The following is a 16,006-nucleotide window of genomic DNA, read 5'->3' as shown; positions in this document are numbered from 1 at the left end:
TGCGCGGGAAGGGAACCAACTGGGGCATAAATATATATATATATATATATATATATATATATATATATATATATATATATATATACACACCTATAAAGGGGATGTCGGGATCCCAGGGGTGGAGGGTGGCGCATCCATCCCCGAGGGCCGCGGTGGGGATCGTTGGGGGGTGAGGGGGTGGAGTTTCTGCTGCCGGCATTTCATGGCTTTGTGGTCAAGGTACGCGTCCCTGGAAAGAAAAAAATAATAATTGCCCGCTGTGTGTGTGTGTCAGTTGTTAAAGGCCCTTTAAAAATTTTTGTGACCAAATATTTCGTCTGAGACTCCGTAAAAGCCTACTGGCACATGACTGTCGCGACCGTACCCCTCCTCCTCTTCGCCGTACGTTTCCCCGCGCTCCATTCCTCCGTTACGGCGGCCATTAGCCATCTCTCTCCCTCTCGCTACAATGCATGTATCCCTCCATATTGTCCGTCCTCCGCAATTTAAAGAGTTACATCGCTTATTTTTACATTAAAAAAACAAGAGGACGACAGGTCGTCAGAGTAGAGCGCATTTATTACGTTATAATCTTATAATATTTTTAGACCGATGCATAAAGCTAAATTTTCTTAGCCGAGATGCTTTTTCCAACATTTTTTTAGAGTGTCCTAGGGGGTTCATATATTAGCTATGGCCGTTATTGAAAACATCTATCGTTCGTCTCTATGTTTTTCGAATTTATTTTTGTTTAATTCTAAAGCGGAGCAGTTATCCCTCTCGATCGTTAAATACACGCAGGTGTTATATGATAGAAATTAGGAAGTAAATGTAAAATAACTTTAAATGACGTAGGATCACTCGCATTCAGCAGACATTTTCTGAAATTACGATATATTTTAAACCACAAATACAGCAATTTTTTGTTCTCTTTTGAAACTTATACTAAAATATTTATATTGTATGGTTTTGATTTTGTCTTTATCATTGCTTTTGTCTTTATGACAACATCAAAGATTTATAATTATGTTTTCGTTCAAAATTAATTTTAAAATATATGGGGTGAAAATCTCTTGAAGGTGAGCAAATGCGTGAAATTAAAGTAAAATAATGTCCCTATTATGAAAGTAAATAAATCAAGATTTTGTGGGTCGTAAAAACGAGGTGCCTACAAGAACTAAGGTTTTTTTTTTGACGAAATACTGTCGCCTTGAAGATAGTACTTCTGTCCCTTCAACATGATCTTCAATTTGACGCACACAAGATCGGCGCCATGGTTCTCCAGGATTCCCCCTAACCCTATGTAAACACCGGTTTACCCACGGCCGAGGGTTCGTATGTTCATCGTCACACGGCATTAGGCCTTCTTTGAACTGTCGAAAACGAAAGCGCACATGTCTCGACATATCCAATGGCACCATCACCGCATGTCGGCCTCTCAATTAACAATGAAAATTCTACTATGATGCCTGCATTTTAAAGTATTTAATTAATTTTAATGCGGTGATTGGCGATTCAGAGATGAGATTGCGAGCATATACAATTTTAGTTTTTTCACACAATTTCATTCTCATTCAAGGAAAAAATGTTTTCCATTTTTAACTTCGATTTCATTTAAATCACGAATATTTTTTTCATTTTCTCAATCAATGTTGATATCCAATATTCCTAAATAATGCAAATTAAATAAATCATCGAGTAATTTCAGTTTCGCTCTTCTTAGAAGTGCACCCACGGAAAGTGATTATGTATTACGCGCAAATCAAGTAGTGGGAATTCTAAAATGTTTCCTCAAAACTCTGGATTCCAAAATAATCAACCCTTTCATTATTGTGTGCATTACTTAGGCGTATGAAATACAAGTAAATATGGAACACATCTGTGGCAGTTTATATCAGGATTGTTTTTTTATTTTGTCGCCAATTTAACGACGAGTTAGGGAAGTTTGAAATTTTTGTGACGTGTGTCCTAGGTCTCCTCGTGGATGCAAACCCCACCCTTTTGTCAGGTGTGCCTCGATTACTTTCCAACTCCTTCAAACCTTCAGTAGGGCTATGTCATGAATTAGCATTCCGCCCACGTGATAAGGTGCATGGGTTCAACTCCACTAAAGAAGTTTCCCCATCGATTATCGACTAATCGAAATTCCAATGGCCAAATGGGACCATAAAATGGAACTCCGAGTTTGAGTTACATTTTTGTAGAGAATATAAGAACTATCAGAAAAGTTCGAAGAAGGATTTCTTTGGGGGTGGGTCAGTCTCTCTTCACGCGAAGCCACTAGGGGTAATAAACTATCGTTTACTTTAAATGTCAAGATATACGATCTATGCTATATGCAGGGTTTTTGAATTGTAAATTTAAGCATATTCTTTTAGGGCATTATCGGTAGTTTCTCGGTATTACTTTTCTACATTTGATGCATCGAATTTACATCATCGTATAATTATATAACATGCTAATATTTAATCGATTTCGGAATACACGTACTATCATAGCAGTTTGCGATATGCCGCTGCTTCAGTATACGAAACCAATTAAAACCATTAGTTTGATAGATGAGGATTGAGGGCATCTAGTACTAAGTCCATAAGTACGTATAATTTACTCATCAGAGTAATAAAGGGGAGCAGTTTCTTTCCCTGTGCTACCTCTGGTTTTCCTGGAAAATATGGTTCCCAAAAAATCATAAGCATTTGGTGTACCAGAGGGTTCTCATGGGTGTCAACTGGAATCGAACCTGGGCCTTCCGGTAAGTATTCTACCACTGTATCCACTAAATTACTTTATTCCCGTTTTCGGTATAAATCAAATAAATCGATGGAATTCAAATGTACGCAAAATTTTCAAAAATTATAAATGTATAATGGTTGCCATATTTTCGTATATGTTTATCAGTCATGTCTAAAATATTTTAGCTTATCAGTGGCGTAAAATCAACGAATTTGAAAAAAACGACAGCATCGATCGTGGAATTTTAGGTTAAAAAGCTCATTTAGCATTGTGACACAGCGTCTCTACAGGGAGAATTTGAATTTCACGATGCAGAGTTGAAGAGTATATTACATAAAATGAGGTGCGTTCCGTACCCGTTTCATTTCTTTTCCTTTTGTTCAGATGATCGTTAATTTTCAACCAGCGAGGGAAAATAATGAACACCTTTTTGGAATTTGGTAATTATAAGTAATGTAAAATACATTTTTTCTCGAACATTTTGAGTTCATACAGATAAAAATATCGAAATAATTTTTATTTTACATTTAGATGATTTTGTTTCATATTTAGAATAAGAATCTCTGAAAATTGGCTTTTTCCAAACAAATAACACTCTAAAATAAAAAAATCAGTTGTAACTTTTTTTGCACTGTCGAGAATGGCAGGAATTATATTCGCGTTGATGAACGCCCATTAATAACCCGAGATTAATAAAGGAGCCAGTTTCTGTTCACTCAGTCGCCGTATTGACATGAGAAAAACTGTATTAATGGATGATGTTTTCGATAAAAATCAAAGGGCGAAGTATTTTAGTTACGGAAATAGCATGTTGATTGTTAACTCATACAAAAATCAGACTAATGAAGGATTCGGCATGTGTGGGTATATGTATAATTACATATATATATTTGTATATATATATATATATATATATATATATATATATATATATATATATATATATACATATGCGCTTGATAGACTGCGCTAGCGTTCACTTAATGAAAAGGCTTAATGAAGCCGGTGACATCAGCATTTAAATTCTTGTTTTAATAATGTCTCTAAGGTTTTTTCCAGGTTAAATCCGTACCAACTGAAATAGCGGTATTTCAGCCAAATGAATGTTGGTCCGCGAGCGCTTTCGCCGAACTCGCCGTACTTTTTCATTATTATTCACACCGGATTTATTTTAAATATTGCTCGATAGTGTGCATGCATGGGATAGGAATGCGCACGTAAACAGCACTTTTCCACTAGTAGTCTAAATATCTCTTTTTTGGCGCTTGTTAGATCAACCCTTTAATGATGGAGGGTATAAGTTCAAAGCAATCGAACCATGCCACCGAGCAGCAATTGTATTAATTAGCGCTGCTTAGTAAATACTCAACTGCTGAGTGAAGAGAACGTATGATCCATGATGGTTTTATTTCCATCTTCCAGCCCGGAACGTAATCATTTTCGTCAAATTGTATTACAAGCTGAATGATCCTGTTAATATTCTTCCGGATATTTTTCTGGTCTACTCCTCGCTAATGGCTTCTTCTCCGTATACAAAATTACGCGCCTCGTCATGTTTTCATCGAATAGAGTAGATGAGTAATTATACTTTTATCTCTATTCTCCGAGCGGCTTTCGAAGGTTGCACGAAGAATTGCATTATATTCCTAATGCATCGTTTTGCAAGCTCGGTACATCTCGATGCAGCCTGGTGATTATTGTGAGCCTGGAACAAAGCATCCGGTGAACGTATTTCCATTATGGTGAACACGGAGTCTATTGAGGGTGGTGTTTAAGGCATGTGCCACGTGGAAGTAGGAACTTCAGCGTAAGGATGTGTCATGATTTAGAACTATGATTAGCAGCTGGAGCAAATGCCAAATCCTCATCTGGAATTAAATGTAGATTTTTAACGAATATCTTGTCCTCGAGCACAAAATGTAATATTGCGAAAGTTGATGTTTTTAAATTTGAATATGTAAATGTTATTTGCATGTTTATGAGATGTGTGATAAGATTCGAGTTTGATAATTCCGTGCTTCATGCTTTGAATGCTAAAATCCCATGTTTACTGATTAACGGGTGATCAAACCACTGCACATTAGCGTATTTCATCAATTTAGTGGATTCAAAAAAAACTCTATTTAGGACTTGATGACGTGTTGAACAATATTATACAAATCATTATTCACGCATATGAAATCGCTGAAAATAGGATTCAAACCATTAATCAAGGCTAGATAAAGAGTTACATTGTTTGTCGATATAAATTTGTGAAATCAGACATCAATATATGAAGGGATCGTGTTTGTTTTTGTGCATCGAAAACGATTGAATTAAATGAGTGTGTGGTTTTACACATGCAGAATAAATTCTATTTCATAAATAAAATTTCTGCTATTCAGTTCATTCAATGTTTCAATTTATAGTATTCTATTTATATTCCATTAAATGAAATATATTTTAAGACTCCATAAGAATAAAACTTAAAAGAGACGTTGTTTAACGATGTATTTTTTCTTCAGAAATGTTTATTTCATTTCCTGTTCTTCTATATATATATATATATATATATATATATATATATATATATATATATAACACTTTTTGAAAGTCCCACGGACGTGAATAATAATGTATAACACTTAGCACTAGTGGGCACAGACAAAAACACAGAAACACACAAAAAAGAAACTCACTATTTTTCGAATTTTCGGTGGTCGTGACCACCTTTATCAAGGAAGAGAGGGACAGAACTGAAGGGAATACGATGGCTGGAGCGATGGATGGAATGGGAAGGTGGGGAGAGAATTCCGAAGGGGCGGGTTTGGAGGGGCAGCGTTAGAAGGGTGGGGAAAATGTAGAAGGTGATGGGGGTGGAAGGGGGATGAAAATATAATCGGAGCAGGGTAATTAATGCCTAATATTGATTCCTGGCCAATTCCAGGGCTCCAAGAGCCAGATGAAGGATTGCTCAAATGTTTTCAGTTTCAGTGGAGTTTTCAGTTTCAGTGGAGTTTTCAGTTTCCCTATCCCCAAACACGCCTCCGAACACAACACTCCCTTTGATAAATGCTATAGTGTATCCATCATAGCATCCCTCCCACCCTCTGATCCTCCTATTTTGGCCATATTGGTGGATTTTAATATGGTAGTCATACCTATTTTATAAAGTAATACTTTAAATTATCCTTCCCTGAAGGCTACATGGATACTTTAAAGTATGTCCATATGCACTTCACCAAAATTCCAGTCCATGACTACTTTGACAACGAATTAATGAAGCATAACTTTCTTAAATTACATTGCGTCTCTGTTGGGAATTTAGTGGAATGTTGATAAAAAAAATTTCTCCCCAGCTATTTTCGAGTCCTATCGCACCGCAAGGGTGAGGGTGACGGGAAAAGGTTTTCCTCTGTCCTGAGTTTATGGCCATTCCCATCGGTCAAGAAGATGCCCCTCTCTGCCCCATCTCTGCCCTTCCCCCCCCCGTGGACCCCGCCACTCTCCCGAGTCTTTGATACCGACGACCCCTCGCGTTTGTGGCACGCCCTCCCTCGGTCCCCGCCTCACCCCAAACATTTTCGCAATCCCCTTCGCCCAGTCATCGACCTGCGGGCATCCAGATCAGCAGGAATAGCTCCCCCTGGGACTCCATCCCTGCCACCCATTGATAAATTGGTATTATTTTTCACGACACCGCACACAAACACCGATTTAACCATTAAAATAGTTATGCCCTAGAAGGGAAGTTACGCAGGGTTTCTCGCGAGTCACCCCTTCCTATATAAATGATTTTCCTTCGTAGGTTTTCTCACAAGGACGCTAGTCTATAATTTTATATCATTATTAAGTACTCTACCGGTAAAGGTAGGTTTTGGATGGACACAGCTATCAAATAAATATTTTTTTGTGACTCCTAACAAAACACAATCCAGCAACCTACTCTGCATCAAGTCCCTCTTCATCTCTTTGTACTTCCTTCCTCCCTTTATCCCGTTAAAATGTATTTCATAATATATTATATAAATACAAATGTGATATATAAACCATAAGCACAGTAATCAACCCGAAGGACGGTTTGGTAGGTGATGGTAGAGTTCACCCTGGACTAAGCCCGACGGCTTGCGAAATTCACAGATCAGGGTAGGGGGGCCAGTTCCTTTCCCTGTGCCGGTTATCGTTTCCCAGAAAGACCTGGTACCCGAAAAATCACATAGCTTGGGTGGAGCTGCAGGTGTCCTGAGTGCCTTTCCCATGAACCCGGCACCCTCCGGTCAGCAGTCCAACACTCTACCCACTGGACTACCGCGACCCATATATATATATATATATATATATACTTTCGTAGACGTAACACGGAAGTGCCGAATAGTACAATACACAGTAACACACAATATAGAAACACAAAAAAAGAAGAACACTCACACGTTGTTTCCGTCAAAATATGAAGAAACAACGTGTGAGTGTTCTTATTTTTTTGTGTTTCTATATTGTGTGTTACTGTGTATTGTACTATATATATATATATATATATATATATATATATATATATATATATATATATATATATATATATATATATATATATATATGCTTTCATAGACGTAACACGGAAGTGCCGAATAGTACAATACACAGTAACACATAATATAGAAACACAAAAAAAAGAGAACACTCACACGTATTTTCTTGATATTTCGACGGAAACAATCCGTCTTCCTCTGAAGATATAGAAGTAATAATTAATTAATGATCATTACTTCTATATCTTCAGAGGAAGACGGATTGTTTCCGTCGAAATATCAAGAAAATACGTGTGAGTGTTCTCTTTTTTTTGTGTTTCTATATTATGTGTTACTGTGTATTGTACTATATATATATATAGTATATATATATATATATATATATATATATATATATATATATATATATATATATATATATCTGTGTGTGTGTGTATTCTGTAAAAAATATATGTATAATATCGAATATTATATACATATATATGTGCACATGTGTTTATATAAGGGGGGAAAATGTGATCGAACGTGTGTGCTACGTGCAGGATTCGTGTGGAACTTTCGACTCCGTTTTGTTATACTTGTCCGCCTGCGGAAGTTTAAAAATGTATGGGGTGAGATCACATTCCTCCGAGGTGAACTGTTTGTGATTATTTTTGGAGAAAGATTAAAATCAAGAGTCAAACCTGCTACTCAGGTGGACGGCATCCACGTCTTCCGACCCCCTTTGCCCCTCGAAACGGAGTAATCCAAGCAGTAAACGAGTTGCATTCACTTGGGGAAGTCGACTTCGAGTTAATTTTCCTTTACACGCAGTCTGCGTTGTTATTTAGATGATACAACTATTTCTTCAAATGCATTTGTATTCCATGCAAAATATGAGCGTGCTGCTCGCTTGTCTTAATTTTAGCATTGCCACGCATTAAAGGTGTCGTGGTGGAATACAAAAAAGAAATGAATTTCAGACCTTTGCCATATTTTTATCGTAGTTTAGATACGATGTCGAATGAATATTTTCTTATTTTAAGCGAATTATTTAGAAAAATTAAAGCAAATAATTCTTTTTAGTCGAAAAAATTGACACAGCAGTTTATCGGTACTCATAAGCAGTTCAAGCACGCCAGTTATAGTCTAAATTCAATGACAGGATTCGGTATCTTTAAAAGTCATCTTCTACGTAAAAAGTAAGGTCTAGGCTTCCCTAATACTATATGTCTGCTCTATGAAGAATAGGGTGGAAGGCTCGTAGGGAGCGATGGTCCCTTTATTTTGGGCCTCGTCGCTTCCCCCCTGCTCCTGGGATGGGCCTCGCTTGTCCTCCTGCTGGTAACCTCCCCCGCCCCGCACTTCAATCGTTGGCCTCCTACCCTGCCGCCCGCATCTCCGCCGCCATCTGTCCAGCCCTTCCCGTGTCCCCACCGCTTCCTCTCGACCGCTCTGTTTGGCCATAAATAACAGACGTCGACTGCACTTCCAGGGTCCACCCCCTGCGCTGTGGCCGTCAGCCACCCAACCCACACACACTCGAGGCCCCGTCCCTCTCTCCCTCGCCACACGCTCCCCGTTCTGCGTCCGTCCCCACGCCCCCTCGCCCGGGACATTACCTACCCCTCCCCCCGATCGAAACGGCCGACCGCATGCTAAGGTGTTGTCTTATGCAGTGGCATTCAACATAAATCCACTTCGAATCCCACGAGTGAAACTGGTCTAGATGTAAACATGAAACAATGGTATAAGAAAGGCCTGCATCATAATTTTGACCATAAATATCATCAGCTTCTGCCAGATTTGGGAAGTAGAATGCATAAATACGGAAAGTAAGGCTGAAATGAAGTCATCCCTCTCCTTGGAGGTTCATATGTAATCTCTGAAAAATTTTTGGCTCAGATAAATATTAAACACTTCAAGTCTGTTTAAATTTATTTGTTCACTTCAGTTGTTTTGTTGCTGGGACAAATCTTTGACAGCGAAAGGTCTCGGTAGGAGCCCACGAAAATATACATCCTGAATCTCTAAGATTTTAAAAAATCTCTCCTTACTTGTCATCAAGTATCCCTGGGTCCAAACCACCTGCGCTAGCAAGGCGCCTTTTCCTGCAGCGTAACTCTGAACTTCAGCGTTCGTTTTTGCTAGTCAGTATTATCAGGGCGCCCTGCGAATAGCGTAAAAACCTCTAAGGGCACCGAATTTGTTTAATAATATGTCTTATGTCAGCACTGTTTTCCAAAATTATTAGAAGATTATCTAATATCCGAAGATAAATGTGGTGTATACTTTTCATTCCTTTTCCTTACAGGTAATTACCTCAAAAATGCAGAGCTACGCCGAAATACTTAATATTTCCATGTTAATCAGAGAAACAGTTCAAAAGCCTTCACACGAAAAGGAATGTACGTGGTTTGGTTCCCGTTAGATGTGAACTTATCGTCCGTTGTAACCTATTTCATTGAAACGAGAAATTATTCCACCGAGAGTTTCCTGAAATTCTTGGTCCCATCATCATTTTATGTTTTGCGCCCTTAACGATTGACTTTTATTGGACGTGAGTTATTAGCGTCCTTTGGCCTTCGAATATTTTGTATATAATTTCCTTACAAGCCCCATGCCTCGATCGACATTTTCTATGATGATTGTTTATAACATTTTTGGGAAGTACAATAACGTAATTTCTGAAAAAGTCACCTAATCAATGATGAAGAATTAATGTATGGCCAAAGACGAAAAGAATGGCGTGGATAATTTATAAACTTAATGGAGGGGTCGTAATGAAAAATTGAGTACTGATCATGTATGTGGTTTTTCCTGAATTTTGGTGGTCCCCGATTTATATCGCCGTATAGTCCTCAAGTTTTATCCGAATGCTTTCAAGGCTATTTTTTAGTAGCGCACTAGTTTGGCTATATTATTTTTGCGTTTGAATTTTGTTTGAGGAGTGTATTCTATGCTTGCATTTATGTTTTTTTTACTCGGCGTAACGGATTGTATTTGCCGGTCTCCGTTGTTGGTGGTGTTTTTTTTTCGTCCGTAGTTAGAAATATTGACGGTGCGTAGCGCCTCTTTATAAATGGAATGGAGAGTTTCACTCCATCTCCGTAAGAAGTAATGCAAGTATTTGAGTCGAGCGTACGCACAGCTCCGTTTTCTTTTTTTTTTAGTTCGCACTTGTGCCGAGCCATTCAGAACTCATTTCGTTTCTCGCAAACTTCATTAAATGTAAATTTTTGCTCAGCCTAATTTCCTCCCCGTCTCGTTATATCACCGGGCATGAACTCACGAACATTGGCACCGAAAAGGTTCTCTCTGAGATCCCCGACGAAGATTCTTCCAGGGATCGGAATAATCAACGCTTCAATGTAAATAGACTCATTTCGGATTATTTCTTCCTGAAACAATTTTCCGCGGAGTTTTCATGATTTATTAGGGGAATTCGCGTAAGGTAAGTGGGGGATTGAGGAAGAAATGAATAATAAATAATTGCCTCATAAACACGTCATTAGCAACTTTCCCCAAGAAGGAAGATCTTATGGCCACTTTGACGGGAGATTGGAAAATGCGATTCGTGAAGACTGAAGTTAATGGCTCGAGGTTTATTCGCATGCACGCAAACACAGCAACCGAATTTAGAGTCGAGTGATTCCATGTAGAACACCGTTGTCGGTCCTCTTCCATCTCCCTTCGCGGTGTCTGCGAGCGATTTCAAATCAGACATCTGCTGCCGCATCTCATTAATAATTGCTATGCCTACCCCAGAAACTTCCACAAATGCTTCTTAATGAGGTTTATCAGTAGACTTTATGGCGTGTTTTAGTAACGCACTAAATCCCATAGCTTCCGTCTTATTTTTCTTGAGCGATTTGTTCCTTGGGGACTAAATTATGATCTCCACCGCATTAGCACCTTTGTCCATCATATTATCTATTCCCCATGGGTCTATATTTCTACCGCCTACTTACCTATCCATTTGTATGTCTTATTCCTTTGCTCTCTCAAAGATTGAATCCGCTTAAAGGATACAAAATTAATTCACAAATCCCGTAAAAACGATTTTATGACCTTAGAGTGGTCTCGGATGTATATGAACTTGAGATTGAATGAAAGTGTTAAATATCCTGTTTGTCCCTGGTGAATTTGATACGTATAGAGCCAGAACTTGATGTAGTCGAGTTTGATGAATTGTGTTGGAAACTGCCGGGCACTTCGAATCTTTATAAAAATTAATTTATGGTTGTTTTTTCATAATATATATATATATATATATATATATATATATATATATATATATATAATATAATAAGCTATTCACTCCGGAAGGGAATGGAATATCATTGGATACATAAAAAAATAATGAATGGAAAGTGTGAGTCGTGCGAGTGCAGGTGGAAATGGCGAGTGTGTGTGTGTGTGTGTGTGTGTGTGTGTGTGTGTGTGTGTGTGTGTGTGTGTGTGTGTGTGTGTGTGTATATATATATATATATATATATATATATATATATATATATATATATATATATATATATACACACACCGTGGAACGTGTGAGTCGTGCGAGTGCAGGTGGAAATGGCGAGTGTGTGTGTGTGTGTGTGTGTATATATATATATATATATATATATATATATATATATATATATATATATATATATATATATATATATATATATACACACACACACACTCGCCATTTCCACCTGCACTCGCACGACTCACACTTTCCATGCATTATTTTTTTATGTATCCAATGATATTCCATTCCCTTCCGGAGTGAATAGCTTATTCTTCTTGTCAGACACACGCAGAAGGCTGTAATGCAGCTCAGGGCACCTTCCATCCGACGGGACAGTGATCTGTGGGTGGCGCATCGCACTACAATAATTATCAAGGTCGAATAATTATCTCGCTCTTAACCTCCTCATCTTCTGATTCCCATAAACCTCTGAGTAGCCACTTCTCATACTAAGAGTGGCTAAGGTTGACCTACAAGAACGGTGATCCCTCACATATTGCTTTGCTTCTAGCCTCGTCGTGCTACGGCCAAACAAGGACGGAATCTCGATTTGAGAGAGAGAGAGAGAGAGAGGAGCTCGTGCTGCGTGGCGTGCCTGCGAAGCGCGAGTCGGTTTAGCCGGATCTTCAGCTTTCGTCGAAAAAATGTATGGGTCCAGGATTTAATCACTTATTCCTTACCCAGTTGCTTATATTTACAGTTTTCACAAAAAACTGGAATGTTTTAGACTACAGAAGTTGCGCTTTTAAAAAATTTTGATAGAACTCACTTTAAATATTAAAATTATAACGTTAAAACTACACCAATGCGTGATAGCTGATATTTTGTCAGAATTTCTCCGCAGAGAACTTCTCTAAGGAGGATATAGTTTATTGAGAAGCCACAGTTTTGATGTTTTCTTGTTGACTACAAGGATTTTTTTCATCATTTCTACGGTCACTCTGACGTTAACCAAAGCCTTGAATTGAAAAAACATAGATTCAAAGATATTTCTTAATTCATTTGGATTACCGCCCAAATTTTACCACATTCTGATTGTGTATTACCCTAATGATTCACTGTCAGTAGGATTTATCAGAAAATATCTCTTTTCCTCTTGGCTGTCCAGAGTTGAACAATTATCATCTTCTTCTATAACTGGAAATTCACTCATGTGCAAAAAGGTCGAAATATGATGATTTTACCTGTGAACGTCAGCTGCTAATTTCAAACCCACGTTTTGATGCGATGGCCCCGGGGATATTTCGGAGAAAAGTGTGCTGGTTACGAAGTTACATTGCTAAATGGGTCACATTTGGAGAGCAATTCAGATCGCGAAGGTTATCTTGGATCAGGCTTTGACCTGTACCTCTCCTAAAGCGAAGGATCGGGTGGTTTTTTTAATGAATGCCGACAGTGCGCCATGTCTTACCTGGGACAATCATAAAATCAGGCTGAAATCTTTTCTTTCGCTTCCAAGGTTTTTCGCACTTGGGAATATTCAAAGCGAGCATTTTTTTCCCCAAGAGAACGGAGCAGATTGCAATGGGAAGAGTCCTTTGACATTGTTTCAACCGCAAGCTCTTTTTCATGTCGCGAGGATGTGCATATCATATTTCCGTGACGGAGCACAACTGAAACCCTCAACATTCAGCATTTGGATGCCAACGCAGTATTGCATTTCAGCTATTCTATAGTCATAACTTGTGCATTGTGGGATACGTTTTCTTGAGTACAGAGCTATAACGATGGTCTCGTAGGTTAAAATGGACGTGAGCAAAGGAAGGAGGTTAAAGGACAAAGGTAAAGTCGAAGTGGGGAACATTTATCTAGCCCATAAAGCAAGTCCCAGATCTTAAAGATCCCAGTCGTCCCATTTACATGAGAGTCGAAGAATGGCGACAGAAATGTGGGAAATGAGCTATGCACTCCGTTAATGGAAAAAATCGCGGGGGGTTGTGGGTTAAAGCTAGGACTGAGCTGCGACTTTTGCGTAAAACTTCACACCGACAGTTTTAAATGTTCCGCTCTCCGTCGCGTTTTTCCGAATAATTTTTCCTGACTCTTTGAACTCTTGTCTTTCCATTCTCGGGATTATTAATACATTTTTGTGCGGACGTCGATTTAGGCATCGTGAGCCTATGAGATAAAGTTTCTATGTAATATGTTAAATTGGACTTTTTATAATTTTAAAGCAATTATTTTTCATATTTTGAATTATAATTAGAGATTCCTAAGGAAGAGTATTTTATGCAATCAAATGCTGAGCGATTCACGAGATGTTTAACGTTTTAAATGACGGGAGTGTGAAAATCTTAAAAGATATTTGCCACCTTTTCGTATGTTAACAAGATTTGTCAACGCTTCTTATTTTTCGAGACATTTGACTTACCCTTGAAGCATGCACGTATGCATCACTACTCTATTTGAACTAGGCACCGAGATCTATGAACATAGAATTGACCCCCCCCCCAATCCATCCCCCGTACGCATTCCAAAATGCAAGACGTTTTACATGAAAACCAACCCCTTGAACCGAAACGCGGATCCCAGGGAACCGCGTTCCTTTAAAGCATCTTTCGCCCCCCTTCGTCACCGCCTTTCTTTTCTCCCCTCACCGTCGTCCGTCCCTCAGGAGTTGGCGCCTCGCTCCCCGCCGGCCTCTGAATCCGTCAGTCAGATCCGACCCAGTTTCTTATGCCTGCCCTGGCGGGTCACAGTGCCCTTCCTCTCCGACCCAGAAGCAGCAAAGAGAGGTGGGTGTACCCTCACAGTCACGGCCGTGGTCCCCCCCTCTCCGAACCAACTCGCCGGCTCTCTTCCGACGCCTTGCTGTCAACTCCAGGCGCAAATATTAAAGGGTTTCTGACTGCTTAGACCCTCAGTGAAGATGAGGTCTCTCGGAAACCGAGATTATTCGCATTCCCTTCCAGCATTCCTATATTTTTCTTTCGAAATTATATTTACCCAAAAAATACTTGTCGAATTGAAATTGAAAATTCAACCGTAGCTAAGCCTTTATATTACTACAAGGATACTTAGCGACAAGCTTGATAATGCATCATACAGTCAGAAAAAAGGATCTAATTAGAAAAATGTCGTTTTAATTCTCCCGCATTCAATTTACAACCTCTTCAACATGATGAAAGAAGACACTTTACTTTTCCACATTACGACCTAGGTTTCAGTACAGGGTAACATCTTCAGGACGTGTCATTTAACCTTTTAAAGATTAATAACCTCGAATAAGTAACATGTAATATGATTTACAGCAAATGTAATCAGTGGTTTAGCCGTTTAGTGAAATTTTATGATCTGAGATAAAATTTCCGTGGTTATCTTAGTTGAAAATTGAAAAGGCATTATGTGTGCTGGCATATTTCATGAGTCAATATGGATGTAGATCTTTTTGCGCATATTTTGCCGAATTGATCCGTAAGAAAGAATTACTTTAATGGAGGCTATTCACAGTTAAAGTTGGACGGAGAAATAGAAAAGGAAACGGCCTTGTCTGGAAGCATTTTCCCGCTCGATTCCCGCCGTTCAATCCGGCCGTTTAGACGTGTCATGTCACTCGTAATGGACAATTTTGAATTGATGGAGAATTAAATGTCTGCAGTTTTAGCTGCAATAAATTTTCTTGCCGCTTACTTGTAACCCATAATTTCTTAAATTAAAGAAACCAAATAATTAGCGAAGCACGCGTCGATATCCACCATGGCGTATGTCTAACAATCGTTTCGATGCGGAAGATAACGCAAAAATCTGGTATTTCGGACGTTAAAACATCCGTAGGTCATCATCGAAATTAATGATATTTTTTTACGCTCTATCACGCGCGCAGCATTCTTCCGCTCACGCTTACCCGTGGCGTGCATCGTTGATCGTTTTTATCGTCAAACTGCAAACAGCTCTTTTCAAACTAATGCATCATGGTATTCAGAGGAACAGAGTGAACTCACCAACTCGCAGGGACACGTACTCAGGGGTGTTAATAATTTAAATATGTCATAATGATGCACAACAAATTGTTGTTCCTCGGCTTTGGGAATTCAACAGCTGTTGCATGCGGACGTGAAACAGTTTTTCCTCACCGTCGTGTGCTTAATCAGTTCATTTTGTTCTTCTCTCGGACTAAAGTATAAAACGCATCATCTCTCTCCCCACCCCTCCCCCTGTGGTAATTCCCTCTCACGGAATGAGATCATCAATTAATAAGGTCGTACATCAAGGGAGGAGAGGGAGTGGCGGTGTGTAATGGAGGAGGTCTAAATTGAAAAACTAAGGGGCTGCAGTCGGAGGGTGGAAC

The sequence above is a fragment of the Hetaerina americana genome, unplaced genomic scaffold (genome assembly GCF_022747635.1).
Source record: "Hetaerina americana unplaced genomic scaffold, ioHetAmer1.1.p SCAF_3, whole genome shotgun sequence".
Lineage (NCBI taxonomy): Eukaryota > Metazoa > Arthropoda > Insecta > Odonata > Calopterygidae > Hetaerina > Hetaerina americana.
The sequence above is the reverse complement of the archived record's forward strand: the minus strand, read 5'-3'. Positions refer to the sequence as shown.